Raw genomic sequence first — 21,173 nt, forward strand, 5'->3', positions numbered from 1 at the left:
TATATTACAGTATTTATTTTAATAAAGCGGTTAGTTTTTTCTTTATTATGTACAAATGTTAATACAAATTTTACATCAGATTTTATGATTTTTTTTACTACTTCACGTGACATTTGTAAATACCCAAGTATTGTTATTTTTGAAATGGGTAAAATCTTTCTTAATCACATATCTTTTATGGTATGAAAATAATTACTTTTTGTGTGTTATATTTTTATTGTGTAAATAAAGTGGATTACTTAAAAAAAAAATTAAAAGATGACACTCAATTCTGCTTTAATGAACGCACTTAATTAATTTTATGCGTGGTTATTTTATAATTTCTATTGACTCTCAAGTTAAACAAGGACCCATTAATTTTATCATCATTACAAATGTTAAAAAATAATGTTTCTACTTCATTCCAATATTTTATAAAAAATAAGTTTAATATAGCCTTGCTGAGAAAAATATACACAATTTGATTTGACTTTGTAAATACTTCACACATTCAATTTTATATTTGCTTCGCATCAAAAAACTGATTATTCGCACAGGCCCACCTGATGACACAACTGACATTCATTGTAAATCAGATGGATGCAGGGACGGAGGAACGGCTGGGTGAATAGATGGACAAGTTACTGAATTTAAGTATGGATGCATGGGCAACAGGACAGATGGATGAAGGATGGATGACTGGACAGGCTGTAAGTGTGCACGCACAAAACACATGTATAGACACATGTATGCATATTGAAATACAGATGTATCAAATAAACTTTCTATAATTGTAATGATTTATAATCTACTTATAAACAAACTACTAACCCTGAAAAAAAAAAAAAAGACTAATTGGAAATATGATCTAATAACAAGGCCGGTGACAGTGACAATTTCACACATGAACATAAAGTAGTGTCCGACTTGGCAGCGAAGAAACAGCACTCGCCAGGAAAGTAGACTGTGATCAAAAATTTCTTTAAATCATCGCAGGACAACTGTTTCCATATTGAATTTAGCTTAAAACAATTATGTAAGTTAATTTTTTCAGGTAATTTTATCTGTTGGTTTATCATATAACATTATTATTAAGTTCACTATGTGTAAAATTAAAACATAGTTTGATGCTTGATAGCCTTTTTTCTTAACATTTCCCTATTATCCGTATTTTTTGCATATCTGAATTCCTATCCGATAAACGTTTACAGTTTATCTGAATTTAAATAAGGAGTTCAGCTACTAAAACTAAAACATTCACTGAAGATGTTTGAACATTTGAAGCACAAAATAAATACATAAAAGCACACAAAACATTTATTTTAAAACATGATACATACACAGTAGCAAGAAAAGTAAATATATTACATTGCACTTGAGGTAGTTACAAAATTACAACTATTGCCCCAAATCAACATGAAATAGAATAAAAATATAATACTGATTTAACTACAAGATCATAATTTTTTGGTAAAAGGAAAAAAATATATATATTATTACCTTCTGATATGAACTTAAAGATTATTTCACACTAAACTGGATTCCTTGATCTTTAAATTAAATATTTTAATGTTTATATTAACACAGACTACACTTTAAACCATGAGCACAAATATCATTGTTAAACTTCCTGAAGTTTACAATATTATTGGTTTACTATAAAAATAGCAAGTTCACTTATGTTTTATAGATAGGAACGCATCTACACATACACACACAACACACACTAAAGTCTTTAAAAAAACTTACACATTGACACTACTAATTCAGCTTTAAAATAATGAGTTAGTGCACATCCATTGACTAGGAACATACGAAACGAAGCTTCAGTTATATTTCCACTTGGCGTAGGTCCCCAGCCATTTAATACATACAAATAGCTCAAAACAAATGTATGAGCATCAGCAGTAGTAACTTTTCCTGAAAACATAACTTGTGTAATTTTTTTTTTAAATTTAAGTAAGATAAAAAGTAGTCATGCAAATTAATTTTAGATTTCCTTAAGGGGCCCGCCTCGTCAGGGGTGTATGTGTGTTAGTGAGGCAGGATGATAAGCGCGACGATAGATGGTATTTCTAGCGCGGTATCGCCTCTAAGCACAAGGCTCTGAACTGGCGCGCAGCCTTCTCGTTGTCAATGGATAACTGTGAAATTTGAGCGGTGACCGTATTTTTATATTACGGGGAAATGAAGATAAAGGTGTAATGCAAGTCCCTTAAGTGCTTTCAAGAATCTGTACCACTTGTTTTACACCTAAAAATTACTCTGAAAATATGTGTTTCAGCCATTTTAACTCTTCTAGAAATACAGTTTAAAAACATGATCCAAAATTAAAAGTACTTTTCGGGCCTCAGCGAACTCTTAAATGCTTTTCGTAAACATACCCCACTCGGATATCTTGAGTAGTTTTGAAATCGCGTTGTTTTTCCTGAAGCTCTGCACACCGTGTGTGTGACCAGGTAGGCGGGCCCCTTAAGAAGTTAAGTTACTAATAAGAATGAAAAAAACTTCCTACTTAAATGAATATTCTAGTACCAAATGATAGCTGGTTTGGTTCTAATACTAACATTTTGAAAGGCCTCGAATGTAAGAAAATTTCAAATGTAAGTCAACCTCACAATACTAGTGAATATAACACAACTTATACATAAGATGCCTTTAAATATAACTGTTCGAGTTACTCTTTAATTGTGACATGGAACCAACAATCTCCAACGCTAACAGTTGGTACTATTAAATTATATTACGGGGACATTCTTTTATGGACATACTGTATTACTACATTTACAAAAGTGGGGTCTGAACAAGTAAAAAGTATCACACTAATAAATTTTTTAATCCTTTAATAATACTAAGTTTAGAAGTAATAAAAATATTAATATTTTTTTAAAACTTTTACTCAAGACAGCATTACATTAAACTACTAATAACAGTACTTTATATTAAAATCTTGCAAATTTTCATACTTTTTTTTTTCAATTTAGTTCTGAGAAAAAACACTGCATCCACACAACTTTATTAATCTACAAGTTTATGTAAGCTTTTCTTTGTTAAAGGTTTTTGACTAAATGTTTTCTTAGAAAACATTGTAAATATTTTGTATATTTGAATGTAAATTACAGTACATACATTCTTTTTTTATACATTTCAAAGGACTTAACATTTTTCTGTAAACAATTTTTGTTTAGAAAGTTTTACTGTAATGAAGAATATTATTTTTTTTTTAATTTACATGAAAATAAAATAAGTATTGTTTCCTTTTAATTTCAATTAGGAATAGCAGAATTCACGCAACTTAAGATAAAAGTGATCATGCATTTAAAACATTATTATTTTAACCACTTTAATAGAGAAATAAGTATGGTGTGATTCTAATACCCATTCTCAAAGCATTTTCTCAAAAAAATACATCACTAGGGTTGGAGAATTACTACACTGATCAATTTATGTATTCACTTCTACATGTGAACAGCAAACCTAAAATAAGTAGTCTCAACAATATCAATTAGGCAAAGTGATGTATCTAGCATGTTCGTATAATTATATTAAAATTATTAAAATTATAACTTTTCCATGCACTTTTACAACTGTATCAACAATACAAAAAATTCAGGAGATAAATCATGGGGTAGACAAATTGTGTTTCACACTCAATACCTAACTTCTTCATTGTTCTTGGAAAATTAAATAACTATTCCCTTACTAAATATTTCAAACTTGCACACAATCATCAGAAGCATTTTCAGTCATGGTAAGATATTCCAAATTACATTAAATTGTTTGAACACGCTAAGTGAATTATATTACTATGAAACACAATTATTTGAACTTGACTTCTACTCAACCTAAAATACAGAGCATTCAAAAGAACACACTACACAATTAGCTACTTATCTGCAACTGACTGCCCCATTAACTTGTGAAAATTTGCTCACTGGCAATAGCTTACGCATTTAGCAAGAGCCGTTATTCTACTGGAACAACTCCAGACACACCTCGACACATGCATCGGTTATAAATAAAATTGCCTCCTACTTATTAGTGCTAACTTAAAAACATACCCATTAATCTATTATAGTATAACAGGATGTCTACAAAAAAAATTGGTTGTCTGTAAAGTCGGTTAACGGACGATAGTTTAACGTGACAACGTCATAACAAAACATTGATGAAATGATTGCATACTTTTATGAATAAATTTAAATCATTTTTATTGAATTATCACTATTTTGTATGGATATAAAGAATGAGTGAAATGAAATCTACAATTTAATAGATAAATTTACTTTATTTGCACTCATTAATTCAAATATGTTTATTACTTTAACGAACAGATTATTTTAACTATAACTTTTATACATGTTTGCTATTTAACTTCTTCCAATCTGTGTTATTCTGTTAAGGATTGGACGATGATAGGAAAAGTAGGAAATGAATGGGAGTGTTTCAAGTTTAATGTGCCTCAAAAAAGTCAAATCGATGGTTGTTCCAATCGAGTGGAAGAGAGATAGATGCGGCGCAAGCGTACAATGAGTGTAACGGGACACAGCGTAACGGAACAATGTGCATAACGGGACTTTTTTTCGTGCGTGCAGCCGGCGTTCATCGATTTATTAGACGTTGTCACGTCAATAAAAGGTGAACCAACTTCCTGACTTTTTAGTACCTTTTAGAAGGGGAACAAATCTGTAGGATTCCCCAAGGGAGGTCGGCGCGGCCTGAGAGTTTTGTACACAGGGTTAACCGACACGTCATCTCTGGACACGGTACTTGTATGTTGTATACTGCTCATATGTTGGCCCATGTGCATGCAATAAGCAGAAAAATTGAAAATATACATAAAGTTTTCCATAAGATATAGTTTTAACATCAAACCTGTTTCACAGTCACACCTTTAGCAAGTGCAGGCAAGCCCCCTCAGTGAGGGGCCCCTTAGTTCCCGAGGGGGCCGGGCCCCCCTGGGGTCTACACCCATGCCTTTTCAAAACTTTTTATATCCCAGGGTAATTCTTTAAATATACTAAGCAAAACTAAATACAATAGGAAACAGATCTACAATTTGCAGCAGTGTGCCTACATAAGAGGACAGTCGCCAACTATTTACATTTACAGCTATTTAATGTGCGAGTGTACAAACTGAAAAAGAGACATCAAAAAGCAAAATGCAAGCTAGAAAATGCTGCTGGAAATTAAAGGTTCTTGGCTTCCAGCACCAGTACTTTTATTTTTGGACCAGTCCTCCAGTTTCGTTACATTTTCCTGACTTGCGTGAATTTCGTGACCTGTAGACATCGTGGCTTTAGGAAGTGGTTTTGCACTTGGTGCTGAGAATATTCCAGAAAAGAACCGACTGGTGGTTTGCAAGGCCAGGTGCGTACCTGACGGGCAGATGAATTGTAACGGTAGTGGAGTTGAGAAAGAATGGTAATTAGAAGTACAGAACCAAGAGAAACCCACATACTCATTGCAGCGCCATGTATTTAGATACATATATAAATCTCAGTACGCATCTAACAAGCACCATTGTGGTCAAGTTTTTCTGTAAAGATGATAATTTATTTTTACAGGACCACAGTAAACATTATATATATAATATATATAATATATATAGTATATATAATATATATAATGTATGTATATATGTAATGTATGCTGTTCTTTGCATGATGACATTAAAATTCTGAATGAGTATTCAGGATAAGGGAGAAATAACATTTCCTCTCAATGTAACTCTCAAACCCAATCCCCTGGTATTATTATATCTGTAAGTTGCTACACACTCCAATATTAGCAACATTTTAATTAATTACAATGATCTTCCACACGTAATTTTTCACACACATTTCTTAGCACTGCAAATGATATAGAAAAACAATACATAAATATTTTGTAATGCACTTCATTTATGTAATTTAAACATCTGTCAATTATTAAAATATAGTTCTAGATAATATTCATGGCAGTAACTAAACTCAGGCATTGTGACAAATACTCAAAAAAAAAAAAAACATTTATGCAGGTTAACTGCTAAGGATGAAACCTAGCACATAGGCCTACATGTAATAAAAGCACAAATGTACTAAAAAGCCTTGACTGTACAATATCAAATATATGATGCTGAATATCTTACAACCTTCACTGTACAATTTAATTATACAAAAAACATGATTATACTACCACCTCGATTATACGATACCCTCTATTACACTAAAACCTTAATTTTACTATGATATTGATTAATGTAACATTATCATTCATATGATACTCTTGATTATTTGAAATTTTGATTACAGAATGACACATTTTACACTATTATTTTGATGTAACAAGCTCAATTATATTATGGCCTAAGTTACACGACAACTCCGACTAATGACAACCACCAATCACATGCTGTATTACGTGATTGACGTTCTCTCATGAAAAATGGATGCCAAATGACATTGAATACAAGACATAACAGATATAAGAATATAAGTCAAATATAAGACTTTCAATATAAGATAACACTGAGTAACACATAGCAATGTTGATGGCTTAAAATTTATACCAACACTGAATTTAATGCTGTGTTGGAAAAATGCATTATTCAGATTGTTTGAATTTGAGTATTTATAAATATTATTATTATTCAACTTTATTTTAAGAATTATTTCAATTGCAATCCAACAAAGTTATTTTTTGAGAAAACAAAGAAAATTAACAACTGATAGAAAAATTAGTGCTTTTCAAAAAGCCTTAACTCTTTCACACATGTCAGAGGTATTAATAAATAATTTAACACAACTTGACTGAATATTAAAATACCATCTTACAGATGTCTAGGCTAAAGTGTTACTGTAGCCAATTAATTTTTGCAGTTTGTGTAAAATTTCATATCACATGTAAAACTATTGAGTTCTAGGCTAATGCCAAGCTATAACATTTTAATCTAGTATAAAAAAATAGTTTAAAAAATATAAAAGCAAGCACCGGTGTGTAAAAAAAAAACTTTCGATTCCCTTTTATGGCATCATCGAATCAAACATTATGTATCACTTCACCATCTGTGGTGGAAACAGAGGCTACACTTCAAACTTAAGCAAGCAAAATATGTAAAGAATACAGATACTTAAGATCATGATACTATATGTACTTCATACTTCAGCATGGTATGCAAAGGAGGCTACAACTAAGGGGTATCTTCTATTTACTGAGTTTTGTAATAAATATCCTCAAATTACTGAATTTTATAATAAATGTCCTCTAATTACTGAATTTTATAATAAATATTCTCTATTTTTTAAATTATAAACTTTATATTCAAATTTTGCATTCTGTTGTAAACTTGTAAACCTTGGAGTAGTTACATCCAACTAACAGGTATACTACCTGCACAATTTAGCAGCGCCAGGTGACTTACAATTATTACGAGAACAAAGACGAACCACTAGCAACTTCTTGATGCAGGCTAACGAGCACAGATGAATGGGTTTCTAGTTGGTTACTAACACAAACCAGCCTCTTAATTACTGATACCTGTATGGTGCGGTGTGTTCTATGAGCAAGAGACATGGAAGATATCCATGCCAGTTGGCATCTGTGAGTCTGCTACCTAGACTGCATTACGGGATAAAATATTTTTACACGTTTGCTGAACTGCGGCTAGTGTGCTTCTGTGCGTGTGTAAGGTGCACATATACTTAAAGGCAGCCACATTAATGGTTGCTTGAACAATGTTGCAACGTGAATGAATGGATATATAGATGAATGAACAGACAAATGAATGAATTGGGACTTTTAGTATTGTCCACATTGAGGCCATTTGAGATTGTGAAGGGGCAATGAGGTGAGAACGGAGCATCGACAGAATGAATATTGGTTTAGGGGGGGGGGGGGGGGGGGGGGGACGGAAACACCCTGAGAAAACTCACTGGCCTGCCGAGAGTGCCAAGTTTCCCACTCACAAAACATCCCTGTCCGACCCCACCGGGAATGAAACCAGGATCGTCTCGGGTGGGGGAAGCGGGGAGGGACACGAACACTCGGCCGCTGTGCCCTGACCAAATGAACACGGTGTGGACAGCAGCGTGAGGCAGGGAGACTACAACAGAGGGCGAGAGGGAAATGCGGTGTTCCACTTGGTGTCCACGTGCAGCAGCACGCTGGGCTCGGGCCAGTTGCAGCGGTCGTAGACGTGCTGGCTCTGCAGTCGCCTGATCTTGTCGCCGTGCGGGGGGTGCACGTGGCTGCCCGTGGCCAGCTCCAGCACGCTACCCGAGGTGACGCCGCGCGCGCAGCACTTGAGCCGGTGGTAGTCGATGCAGCGCCAGAACGTCTTGCTGCCCGACTTGTTGTTTCTGGTGTAGAGGTAGTCATCGCACACCAGCTGCAGGTGCCCGCGCAGGCTCTTGATGAAGCGGACGCGCCCTGCAACGAGAGAGCCCGATCAGAACCTCATTTGCTCACGTTCGCAAACCCACCAACTGCTTGCTTATGGGTGCCCCTGGCACTAACTTACACAAACCCTTAATACCAATGCCACAGGTGATAATCATACATAAAACCTTCAAATGTAACCCTAGCAGCACCAATGAAGTCTTCATGTTAGCACTTTAAGTATACGAGAAGATTTCATCTGAACAGGCCCCACTTACAACTTACACAATATCTATACCTACTGGTCAGTATTTCTTCAGTTTATACACTCACACTCGCTGCCTTTGCCACTCTGTCGAAATACATTTCTCTGTGGCTGTGATAGTATGCAGTTATATCTAGAAGACAATGTTAAAACATTACGGCAGAATTCACTTTCCGTAAACTCATTCCGTAACCAAATGATCAAAGGGCAGGAACAAAATAACTTAAGAAGGCATATCTTTGAAGATCAGTTTTATTTGTTTTAAAGGATAAAAAATTTGCACTTAATAAAAATATACAATACAAAATACTATAACTAAATTCTGGAAATTTCTTGAATAATTGTACACTATGAACAAGAAATAAATGTAAAAAGGTACAATCGCTCATTAAAATCTGATAAAAATTTTATTTTATTATTTCTTGACTCTTATTCAATGGTGAAAACCACTTTTGCTAAAAGTACAATGACATGTCAACTATTCTTAACCATATAGAAGAACACAATAAAGAATTCTGAACATAATGATTCTGTTTGAATATAAAATACAGTGTTTTAAAGGCTTTCAATCAAAACACTCGAACAAATACTGAAAAATGCAAGGCAGTGACGGATTGTATATAACTTCTCACTGCGGGAATGCAAGAATAATCAGCTGCTAGTAACTGTAATGCCATCAGTAGAGCCACAATTATTTTGCGAATTTATTTCACTCCAGACTAGACTCAACTCGCCTTTTTATAATTATCATTTATTGATAACAAGACATCACACGTTGCATCCTTTGCAGTGTTACACGTGATTGGATAACCCCTTCTTCACCTTCAACCTGTGTCAGGTTTATCAAGGGCCTATCAAGCAAATTTCATCATTAAAAATAGTGGATTTCATCTTTATCTTCATAAAAAATTTCAACCCATTTAATAATAAGTGCATGTCAAGCTCACATTTTCTTGTGATGTTTCTCTAGACTGTATGGTATCATATATAGACTGCTTTTATTTACTTTACTTTAAAAAAACCATAGATGGAATCTAAAAAATGTTTTTCACATTCTATATAACATTTTAGGTTTTTAAATAAAATTACAGCTAAAATTTATGAAATGAATTGTATATTGTAATAGCTATATTAAGGTGATTGAGGTAAAATTCACTGCATTTTGATGTTTGGCAATGTATTGATTTAATTTCACTGCCGTTTCGGTTTTATCGCTATTCACCACATAATCCTGCCTCTACCGATCATATGGTGCATATGTGCTTGGAGTCTACATGGCCACCCTAAATATCCGCACAATAATTGTGGCTCTAGACATCAGCTGATGTGGAGATAGTGAATAATGTTAACTGCTACATTAAGTTTGGCAGGAGTTTTGTTTACGGATTCAACCAGACATTGCAGATTGAAAATGAAAGTAAAACAATTTGCTGGCAGCATACTGGGTTTTTCAAGGTATGCTGGACCAGCTCTCACACGCAATTAAAAATCTAACAAGAAAACTGCTTTGAGTCTGCTTGCGTACATATAGTTTGCTGGGGAAAAAAAAGTGTAATTATTACAAATTTGGGCAAAGACAGGTTTTCTAAATGAACATAAAGCCATTTCACATCATCTTGATGATTAAGAAGCACCAGAAGGTCAGCAGATGGCAACATGGAACCTCCAAGTCATGATTCATTAAGTACTATAAACGAACGGAGAAAACCAAAATGTAAACATACAAAATTTCTGGAATAACTTATTTACCAGGGCTAATGCAGGGTAAATTGGCGCCCTAGGCGAAAAACCTTAAAGCCCCCAGCCCCCGCCGAACACCCCAAAAAAAAAATTTTCCTTGCCTCAAAATATATCACGTAAGCCTTAAGATTTTGTCAACAATCAAATGTAAGCTGGCTTGTGTTTTTTTTTTTACTTTTTTAGTTATTACAAATCATAAACAGGTCACCGTGGACTTTAAATAATTACTTGTATCAATATAAACATTCCAAACTGTTAACAAAAATCCATTTTCATCCAGTTTCAATAATCGTTAAACATATTATACCAGCTGTTGTGTGTCGTGCTGCGCCACCCCCCAGCTACTTGGCGCCCTGGGCGGTTGCCTAGTTCGCCTGTATGGACGTGCCAGCCCTGTTATTTACAAAAACTATTGAAAAATTATTTTCTCAGTCACACAAATTCTGAAGAAGGAAAAAAAAATGAATTTCCTATTTCGCAGTGTGACGGTGCAGTGACGACGATGGACACGATCACAGCGCCGCGACGGCGCCGGAAGCGTCGGCCTGGGCCAGGAACGCCCACCTCCGGCGGTGCACTCGGGGGGGCTCGTGGTTGTGCGGGGCGCCCACCACACACACCCCGTGGAGCGACGTGATGCAGCGGCTGCGGCAGCCACCGTTGTAGCGCACGCAGCGCCAGTACTCGCCGCCGTCCGGCAGCGCCGCGTAGCTCGAGTGGTCCTTGTTGAACACGTGGCGCGCGAACACCAGCTGCCGGTTCCCGCGCCGGTTCCTCACGTACCGCGCCCCTCCTGCGGCCAGAGGGCAAGCCGAGCGGTCAGTCCGAGTTCCGTCCGGTTCCCGTCATTTCCACCAGCAATTTTTTACACCCATATAACTAGATTTATAATTATGAATGATTAGGGACCAGAAAAATTTGCGGATTCAATGACCTCTAGGATAGCCTCAATTATCCTCTGCACTTCTCAAGTCAACACGCGTGTTCATTGGGTACTAAATTGTGTGGCATCTCCACTGGGTAGCTTGTGATTCGAGGCTTCTTTGGTCGATAGCCTCTCATTAGCCCAGAGAGCTCCAGTTAAACTGCGAGCCAATAGCAGAACCAGCAGAATTATACACATGTTTGAATTTCAGCCTATCACGAAATGAATCCGCGAATTTTTCCGGTCTCTAATCAGATTAAAAAAATTAGGATATAAAATAAACTTGATTAATATAGGTAAACCAGAATTATTACCACATTCTTTATTGTTTTCTATACAGTAAAATTTTAATAAAACTTTTACACAAATTATAATAACAAATTTCTAAATATATATATATATATATATATACATAAATAATGCATTAAACACATCTACACAAACTTTTACAATAAATTGAAACCAAATTATGATTTTTCTTGAAATATACAATTAAGTCTAAATAAATCTGGTACATTATTATTTCAGCTTAACATCAAGACTCAAAATGGCAGCATAGTTTTTTTTTAATTTCTTTACAACATATCATTTTTATCAATATAAAATGCCCGCTAACCACACCAACCTTTCCATTATTACTACTGTATCCTTGACTCACAATTTCATCCTGGGATGTCATATTTTTTAAATACTGAGGATTCAATGAAATTATTATGTACATATGATGTTTATATATATGATTATACCTTAAATATGTATGCATGTATGTGTATGCATGTATGTGTATACATACACATACATGTATGCATATCTATACGTGTGTATGTGTATATACAATGGAGTGTCAAATATATTTTCTTGGAATAAACCATGCTTATGCTGCACCATTGAATTCCACAAGATGCCGAAATTCGGCATTCCCAGTAAAATAGCAAATAAGGGTTAAGTGAGAAAGTAGGTACAGTATGTGAGTGTGTGAGTGCGAGTGTGAGTGTGTTTGTGTGTGTGTGTGTGTGTGTGTGTGTGTAGATGTTGGGGCAAAACATGCGCAACATACATGATGTTCAAAGTCTACCTGGGATCATTGAATGTTTGCCACTCCATGATTTTAATGGTGCTGTGCATGATGAACAGATACTAGTTCAATAATTTTATTAACATGTAATCCTAAATGCTTGTTTAACAAGCCTTTTTTTACCCTGTTTGTTATGAAAGTAATCCCTCCCTAAAGTTTGTCTACATTAATTTCTGAACATCATGGCTCTAGCTCTAGGGCATACCTAGTTAAAATCTTATAAGAAATCTTACAGGTTGAAGTACTTAAGACTCACAAATTATGCACTGCCTCATATAAATAATTAGTTTCTTTCAGTGTAGAAATACCAGAAACTATAAACCTATACTTATGAATGAAAAAAAACATATGTAATAAATTACTAAGGAACAACCAGAATTAATTTTTTTTTTTTTAATACTTTCACATACTTTGTAGACACTCAAATAATTTTGTGAAAAAAGAACTTAATTATATTTTTTCGAGAATTGCTGTAACAATTAGCGACAACAATTATTCTTTAGGCTTCTCAATATTTACTAGGAAAACTATTATATGAATGTACATAGAAACAAAGGCATAGAAAATTATACATACATAGAATATATTTACTTACAATTACAAACAAAGTACACACATTCATCAAGCATTCAGAGCTTTAAGAATTTAAGTATATTTAAGTTTCTATTATGGCAGTAACTATAAATTGTAATGCTTGCAAAGGGGAACATTTTTAAAAGATATATTGCACAGGCACACTGAGCACAATGCTACATCATTCACAAAATTCATTATTATCAAAATACATCAAGAAATTAGGGATGAAAGGATTTCAAAAACAAAGAGAGACTACAAAACACACAAATATTATTTCCATGTTATGTAAAGTGTTATCAAAGCTTAATAAATTTATTAACTTTTTACAAGATCTTCATTTTCAGATAAAAGTCCTAAGTGTTGCAATATGTCAGAATATAAGTGAAAAGGTAGATTATTTCTCATCACTTGTTAAATGACATGAAATATTCTTTAAAAGGGACAGGGTTTGATGTGTGTATATGTGAATACATACACATACTACATACACACAAACACAGTTTTATATTTATATAAAACACTACAACTTTGTATAGTAATAATTAAACTTGACTTTGAAATAACATAAAAACATAGCAATTTTACGAAAAATACCCAGAAGCAAAATGCAACATGAGAAAATCGTAAGTAACAAAAAATAGCTACTTAAATGGTGCCAACAATGTGGAATAAATCAACAAATAATTCAACAAAACTAATGAATTATAATTTATTAGTGTAGTTACAAAACAGGATACATACACAAAGAAAAAACATGACAAAAATACATATAAAACAGAAACAGATGACTGGAATAAAATTATATTTTAAAAAACTAAAAAAATGATCTTATTATTTAAGTAATTTTTTCAGCGAGTGAATTAACTGCAACTGTACAATGTAATTTTTTCCAATAAGTTTAAAATAAGAATAAAGTAAAAAACAAAACAATTAATTTTAATAAAAAAATACCTTACAGCAGAGCTTACAGACGTAGGTAGAATTTGAAGAACCTATTATTTGGAAACTTTTATAAACTCCTCCTAAAATAAATTAATAGCTTAAAGTAACTGACATAACATCCTATATGTTCGTCAAAATTCAAAAAAGATTGATTTAACATTTTCTCATATTCCATGGGCGAAAATATTTCGAATGTTTAACTTAATTCATCCGCATTTAATGTCTTAACGAATTTCATAAAATGCCTAGTAACGTAGTCATGCGATTATTTTTTATCTTCAAAAACTATTTTTCATCCCTTACACTAATACATAGTCGTATAAATTTTTTTAGACAAAGTTTTAAGGAAATATTAAGACAGTTATTAATAAATTCTAACGAATATGATACTAAAAAGTTTTTTTTTTATTTCACCCGTTTTAACGGAAATAGTTTGTTTCATCAAAAATTGTTCCAGCCAAAGGTTTTAGATAAATTCAAGTAATTTTACAATAAATTATAATGAAAATTAAAGTAAATGCATTTGAAAAAATTAATGAGAATTTGTTTTTCTACCCTTATTTCCACCCCTTGCAGTAAAGTTTATATTATCAAAAATTGTTTCAGACAAAAGTTTTAGGTAAAAATCATATAATTTAGAAACATTTTGAACAGATTTGATAGTGTACCTACACAGTATGTTATGAATTATTTTTTAAATTCTACCCCTCATTTTTTCAACACCTTATTGCAATAGTTCGTCAAATAAAAAAAAAGTTTCGGACAAAAGTTTTAGATAAAAATTATAACATTAATACACCTTTTGTACGAATTCGATGTTGTGCCAAAGGACGAGTTATGATTTTTTTTTGTCCTCCAATCCTTGTTATTCTACCCCTTGAAATAATGGTTGATTGTATAAAAAATTATTTTAACGAAAGTTGTAGATAATTTAAGGTTTTAGAATAAAACAGAAAGTATTTAACAGATATCTAGAATGTAAATTCATTATTTTTTTTAATTCCACCCTTTATTGTTTCAACCCCCTGCAACAATACTTTTTGTTGTTCCCATAGCTCAAGAGAATCATGAAAGGTCACAGTTTCGAAAATGTTCAAGGAAGATATTCAAAAGATATTCAACGTTCTGTCAAAGAGTCTCTGAAAGATGTAACAGTAGCTGACTTCCAGGGAGCCTATGTAGAGTAGGAATCATGTTGGCAATGGTGTATCGATACCCAAGGAGACTATTTTAAAGAATTTTAACATAAATTACCGATTGGATCAATAAATTCTTTTTACCAGACATAGTCTCATCACTTTACGGAAAAACCCCGTACATAAAAATTTTCCGGAAGTTGCTACATGGTAACGGCTACAATAAGTAGAATTTCTTTGAAATCTACCTAAAAAGCATGAGGTGCTTTCTTTTTTCATTTTCATGATGACTCCATCCTAACGGATAGTAATTAGTGATACAAAATTTATGACAACAGATATCAAGCATACCGTGGATTACATATACTTGAAAAGTTTATCAACAATTAGAAGTAGGTCAAAATCGACTTCTAAGATTTGATTACCTAGTTAGTTATAAGAGAAACTATTAAAAAGCATGTTAAAAAAACATGAAAGTTTTCTATAATAACATTTATCATTATTTACTATTAGTAATGAATTACATTTAACTCAACATATTTTTGCAAGATACACTACTGACAATGAAGAAGAGGCGTAAAAAAAAACTTGTCAACGAGATAGAAGCAAGTAGGAAGACATTCCGCTATCTTTTATGAGACTAAATCCAGCATCAACATAACTTCACATCTACAATTTTTTTTATTTACTATAGTAGTTTCCAAACAACTAAGACGCATCTTTATCCAATGCAGCCTTACCAGTCATTTGATTAAAAAACTACTTGCAATTAGTAACTAGCCATGAAAAGATATTATCCTATTTCCTTAGTTGGAAACAAAATTTGGTGCATCAAAAGTTGTTTTTGACAGGTGACAACTTTTAAAAAAATTTTTTTCAGGAAACTTTTAATCAAGTATAAGCTATAGAAAAGAATTTTTAAATATGGACAACCGTGAACTGGTGCCATAAAAACTTGGAAAGTTGTGAGGACAGAGCAGGGATCAGCAGACCACAGCACAAAAAAAAGCCAAACAAAATAAAACGACACAATCACAGCGCATGTCCTCAACCTGCGCTTGCACCACCATCGCACTCATCCAAGTGATTTTTTATTTAATTAATTAATTAATTACAATAATTTAGGTTTTACCATTTTATCAGTAGAGTTCTACTAATTAATACAATATTTCCTACATTTATGTGTTTTATTTTCCCCTAAGCAGCCTTAGTTTTTAAGACTAAGTTGACTTTGTGAATAAAATATTTTGATTTTATATTTTTTTATCATCCTACAATTGCATGTAGAAACAGAGAAAATATATGTTGCGGCCTCCTAATAATTGGAGAATCTGTATATTTAACATCTGGCTCATCCCGCTGGAAAGTCTGCCGACCCCCGGGTAAAGATCCTTGCGACTGTGACGCTCCTAGTGGTTGTGCGGGGCACCGAGGAGCGTGACCACGCGGTCCCCAAACGTGACACAGCGGCTGGCGCACTTGGTCTTCCAGTAGTGGCGGCACCTCCAGAACAGGCGGGCCCCGCGGCCGTCGCCCGGGCAGATCTTGTTGTACACGCTGTACGTCTGGTTGCCGAAGAGCAGCTTGGGCACGCCGCGGCTGCTCTGCACTATCGTCCCCCGGCCTGGAACACACCAGGGACCGCCGTGAGCTCCGTGGCTGGAGCCTTCCGTGAACAGCCGTCGCTCTGCCTCCCTGCAATGCAGAGCCAATTAATCTACGAGGGATGTCTGTAAAGTAAGAACCGTTTGGTCATTTAAAAAAAGTAATCTCGTGAGAAAAATTTTTTATAAGTTTACCTACATATATCTACTTCACAATTTCACATACTCCACCACTCAGTTCCAAGCACCAGTTTCTTTAACCCCTCTGCATAGGTTTTCGCCGCCTGGAAATCAAACCAGGTTGACAATCGTAATTTTGTAATTTTTGCAGTAATTTTTGACCCACGTTTCATTAAATTATCCGAAATGATGCCTTTTTTGTTTCAAAAAAACGGTAGCCATCATTTTTCGACTCTAGTAAAGGAGATTGCTTAAAAGTTTTCCAGAGATGTTTACTGAGCACCTGTATTTAGGCTACACGCATTGCATATTCGAATTGCCATGATGCATATGGCCAAGGCATCCATTTCATTCGCAGGCGGCTTGCACATCACCACAATGCCCATGCGGCTTTGCGCAAATAAGATTTTCTGTTTAGGAACAGATAACTCAAGTTTTCTTAGTAAACTGTCACTCATTAGTAGGGACAAGATTATTGAATGCATTGCAATAAAACTGAAATAACACTGAAAAGCATGTAATAAACCATGTAACACCTAAATGCAAGTTAGTACACCATAAAGCACCAAATGTAACTAAAATCATAAAATTAGTCAGCATTATTAATCAAAACTATTTTTAATCACACAACCATAAGTTTTGAATACATTATATTCAATGAATATAATTAAGTTAGAAGTTTTTTTACCAAAATATGTGGACTAAATAAGATTTGGAAAAAAAAATATTACTTTTTTATCTTTACATAGTAACACATTATCACATATTACGTTGGTACATTTTTTAAACATACAAATACTTGCAAGTTTATTTTTATTATTCCAAGTAGTTAGACATATATTGTAAAAGTGCATTATTTAGCAGTCAAAAATACTTTTTTGTTTGTGTGAAATATGTATTATGAAATATTTAAGAGTCAATTTTTGTTAAATTATATGAATAAACAGAAGTTAAAAAATTAAAAAAAAAAAACACCAAAATCTTGTTTTAAAAATTAAATTTACCTAAAAATAAAACCATCTTGTCTCTACTTATTAGTCTAATTATATTCGAACAGATAAATGGTTATTTAAAGCTTAAGTGACAGAAAAAAATTAGAGTAAGTCTTCTTCATTGGCAGCAAGTTCTTTTGTGCCAGTTTCATGAAAATTTTAACATTCAACTTAAGATAAAATCAATAAATTAATGAAAACAATATCAGTAAAAACAAACATAGCCTTGTGTTCACCCCAGAATAACAAATGTGTGATCAGTAACATGCTCAGAAAAAGCCAAATAAATGTGCTCAATTATCTGAAGGTGTAATAGCTTTATTTATAGCCATGTAACAACATATCAGGAATGAAATTAGATTAAACACATCACTAATAAAAATGTCACTATCAAATGTTTTAAAAGTAATTTAAAAAAGTAAACATTTTACTACCTTAAGCTGTTTTTAACTTGTTGATTCATAATTTACCATAAAATAAACTCACCACACCAGTCCTTGCGAAACATTAACCAAAGCACAAAACAAAACAAAAAAATATCACAAATAACATTCCTACAGAAAAATAAAAAACCATGAGTCAAAATAATGCTTGATCAAATATTACAATAGGTACCATAGAAAAAGTTCACCAGTATTAAAGAAGAATTCCTTGCATACCCTGTTGGATAAATTTTATTTTTGTTTATACAAAAGAACTAAATTTAACATAAATTTTAGACATCTGACTTAGCAACTACACATTGTCTATATAATTATAATAATGATTTCACATCTTCCTTAGATACTACTTGACAATATTTATACACACCAATTTTATTAAGAAGAAAATATTTTGACAAATATTTAACTGTAATGTCCAAGGTTTCATATTTCCAAACAACGTGACTACTTTTTATATTACTCTTAAACAAAATAAAATCTCTTAATGTCACTATTTACTACAAACAAATTTTTAATTTCTTATTCACATAAACTAAAATGGTTACTGTAAGCAAACACTAAAAATCAGAGATGGACAAGCATACAAATTTTCAAGTTGAGCCAAGCCCAATACAGTATGCTATGCTTCCCGAAAGCAAAATTTTTAAGCTGCATAGACGTTGATTTTACAGTCGTTTAACAGAGGTTCGGTGGATCTTAGACTACCCTCACCCTAATTCCACAGGTCATCTTAATGGAACTAGATTTGTTTATTTTCTATATAACATACATTCCAATTCTGTGAGTGTACAAACGTATTACTAATAAAGTGAATAATTCTGTTTTTCTTTTCCTATTTTACTTGCAAAAATACTAATCCTAATATTAAATAAAACCCTATAGCAAATATTAGGTTAGATTACAACACTAGTCGCTTTTAACCATAATTTTAAATGCAGCGCAGCACTGATTTAATAACAACTGACGTAACAACATGGAGGAGTTTATGAGTTTACTTTGGCAGTGTTATAACTGTTTTAATACACACAAAATGTCATATGATAAATGAATAAAAATTATTTTGAACATTTAACTGTTTACAAAATAATGGTACACGATTTCATGCTCAGTGCACTTGTCAAATATGTATTGAGTTTGAAGAAAAATTTGGTTGAGTCTTGGCCCATCAAGTACGATGTACTCGACTTTTGAGTTGAGATGATGCTTCTCATTCAACTAGGTCTAATTTTCGAGTCTCTGTCCATCCCTACAAAGTGTAAAAATATGAGTTCTCCATGAGAACTTGCCAACTGCTGCGGCAGAGAGACACGCTCACTCGCAGTCGGGACGGGCGTCGAACATGCCCTCGTGGGCCTGCCAGGGCCGGTCGACGGCGAGCGCGAGCTTCCTGCGCACCATCACGGCGCTCGGGGGCGGGTGGTTGTGGTCGCCCCTCACCGACTCCAGGGCCCCGCCGTCCACAGTGACGCGGGCGGAGCAGCCCTTGTTCACGTAGCTGGAGCACCTCAGGAACATGCGGTCCTTGTTGCGGTGGTACATGTTGTAGATCCAGCCGTCGTGCACCACCTGGAACCGCCCCCGGTTGGTCGGCACAAAGTGGACTTCACCTGCGGGGAAGCGACAGCTGCCGTCAGGTACCGCTCTCGTGCCGACGGCTTACACAACTACACTAAACACCATGCCTTGACCCAGATTCAAAGCCAGAACCCCTCGCACCAACTGCGCTACAGAGGTTAATTATGCTTAATGGCAATGAAGTTTCACAAATACCATTCAGTTTAAAATTGGTTAACATCCAGAGGGAGCAAGCAATCGCTAACAACCAAGAAGCTAGAGGTGTAGCCGGGCTTGCTAGCACGACATGAGGCAGGGCATAGGGGAAGGGTATGCCTACCCTCACTCTGGCAGCTCGGTACATTACCCCTCACCGCACAGGGACAGGTGGACAGACAGCTGGTGTGACAGCACAATCATGCACACACGTGGACCATGCAGGAAAGAAGAGGGGGGACTGGTGGCCCCCTTTCCAGGTGCACCAGCTTAAGTCACATTCTAGAAACAACCCCAACCTTCATTCAGACAAAAGACAACGCATCATTGAACTTAAGGCTCCGTTTCGCATGCTATGTTGATTTTCTTTTTTATTTCCTCTTCATTACTATTAGTTAAAGGCCATTTCTGCAAATTTGACACAATACCTCTCTAGCATTTATTGTCATCACAAATATTTTCAACTGATATTCACTACATGTAATATAATGGGAGTACATAATTTGCTCAAGTGATTAAATACTAACACTTGCACAACTTTAATTTACTCACTATATCACAGTAAGTAAACATCTGTTTAAAATATATGAGATAGAACTATAAATGCAAGAGAGATATCATGTAAAATTTACAGAAATGGCCCCAAAAGAAAAATAATGCAATAAAAATTAAATTATTAACTTTTCGTGTGAAACCAAGCCTTAATTACTTCTAATCATAATTCTAAACTACAGTCAGGAATTCTAAATAGTTTTATCATAACTTCAAATATTCATGTAAGTATACATTTAGCACCTTTATCAATTTCTACTTATTCATGTCACCAACTTATTCTTTATCAAAAAATTCATAATAAGAAGGTGATAGCATCGTAACATAAACATATTTCTTATCAAAACAGCTGCAGAGAAGACTTACCATGCTTGTGTACATTTTTAAACTACATAAGTCTGGCAGCATTTACAAAATATAACTCAGGTAACTGGAAAAACTATCAAAAAATATAAGTTTAATTGCATATTAATTCTTGTATTTTCTAATAATATTTTGTAAATAAAGAAACGCCTTAGAAGCTATTATATAAATGTATTACTCACAAACTGGGACAAATAAATACTCAAAATCTGACATTTTGAGTTGCTATCAACTTCGATAATGATGGAGAATCAATGGTAACAACAGAGTTAT

Source organism: Bacillus rossius, chromosome 7, assembly GCF_032445375.1.
Source record: "Bacillus rossius redtenbacheri isolate Brsri chromosome 7, Brsri_v3, whole genome shotgun sequence".
NCBI classification, from domain to species: domain Eukaryota; kingdom Metazoa; phylum Arthropoda; class Insecta; order Phasmatodea; family Bacillidae; genus Bacillus; species Bacillus rossius.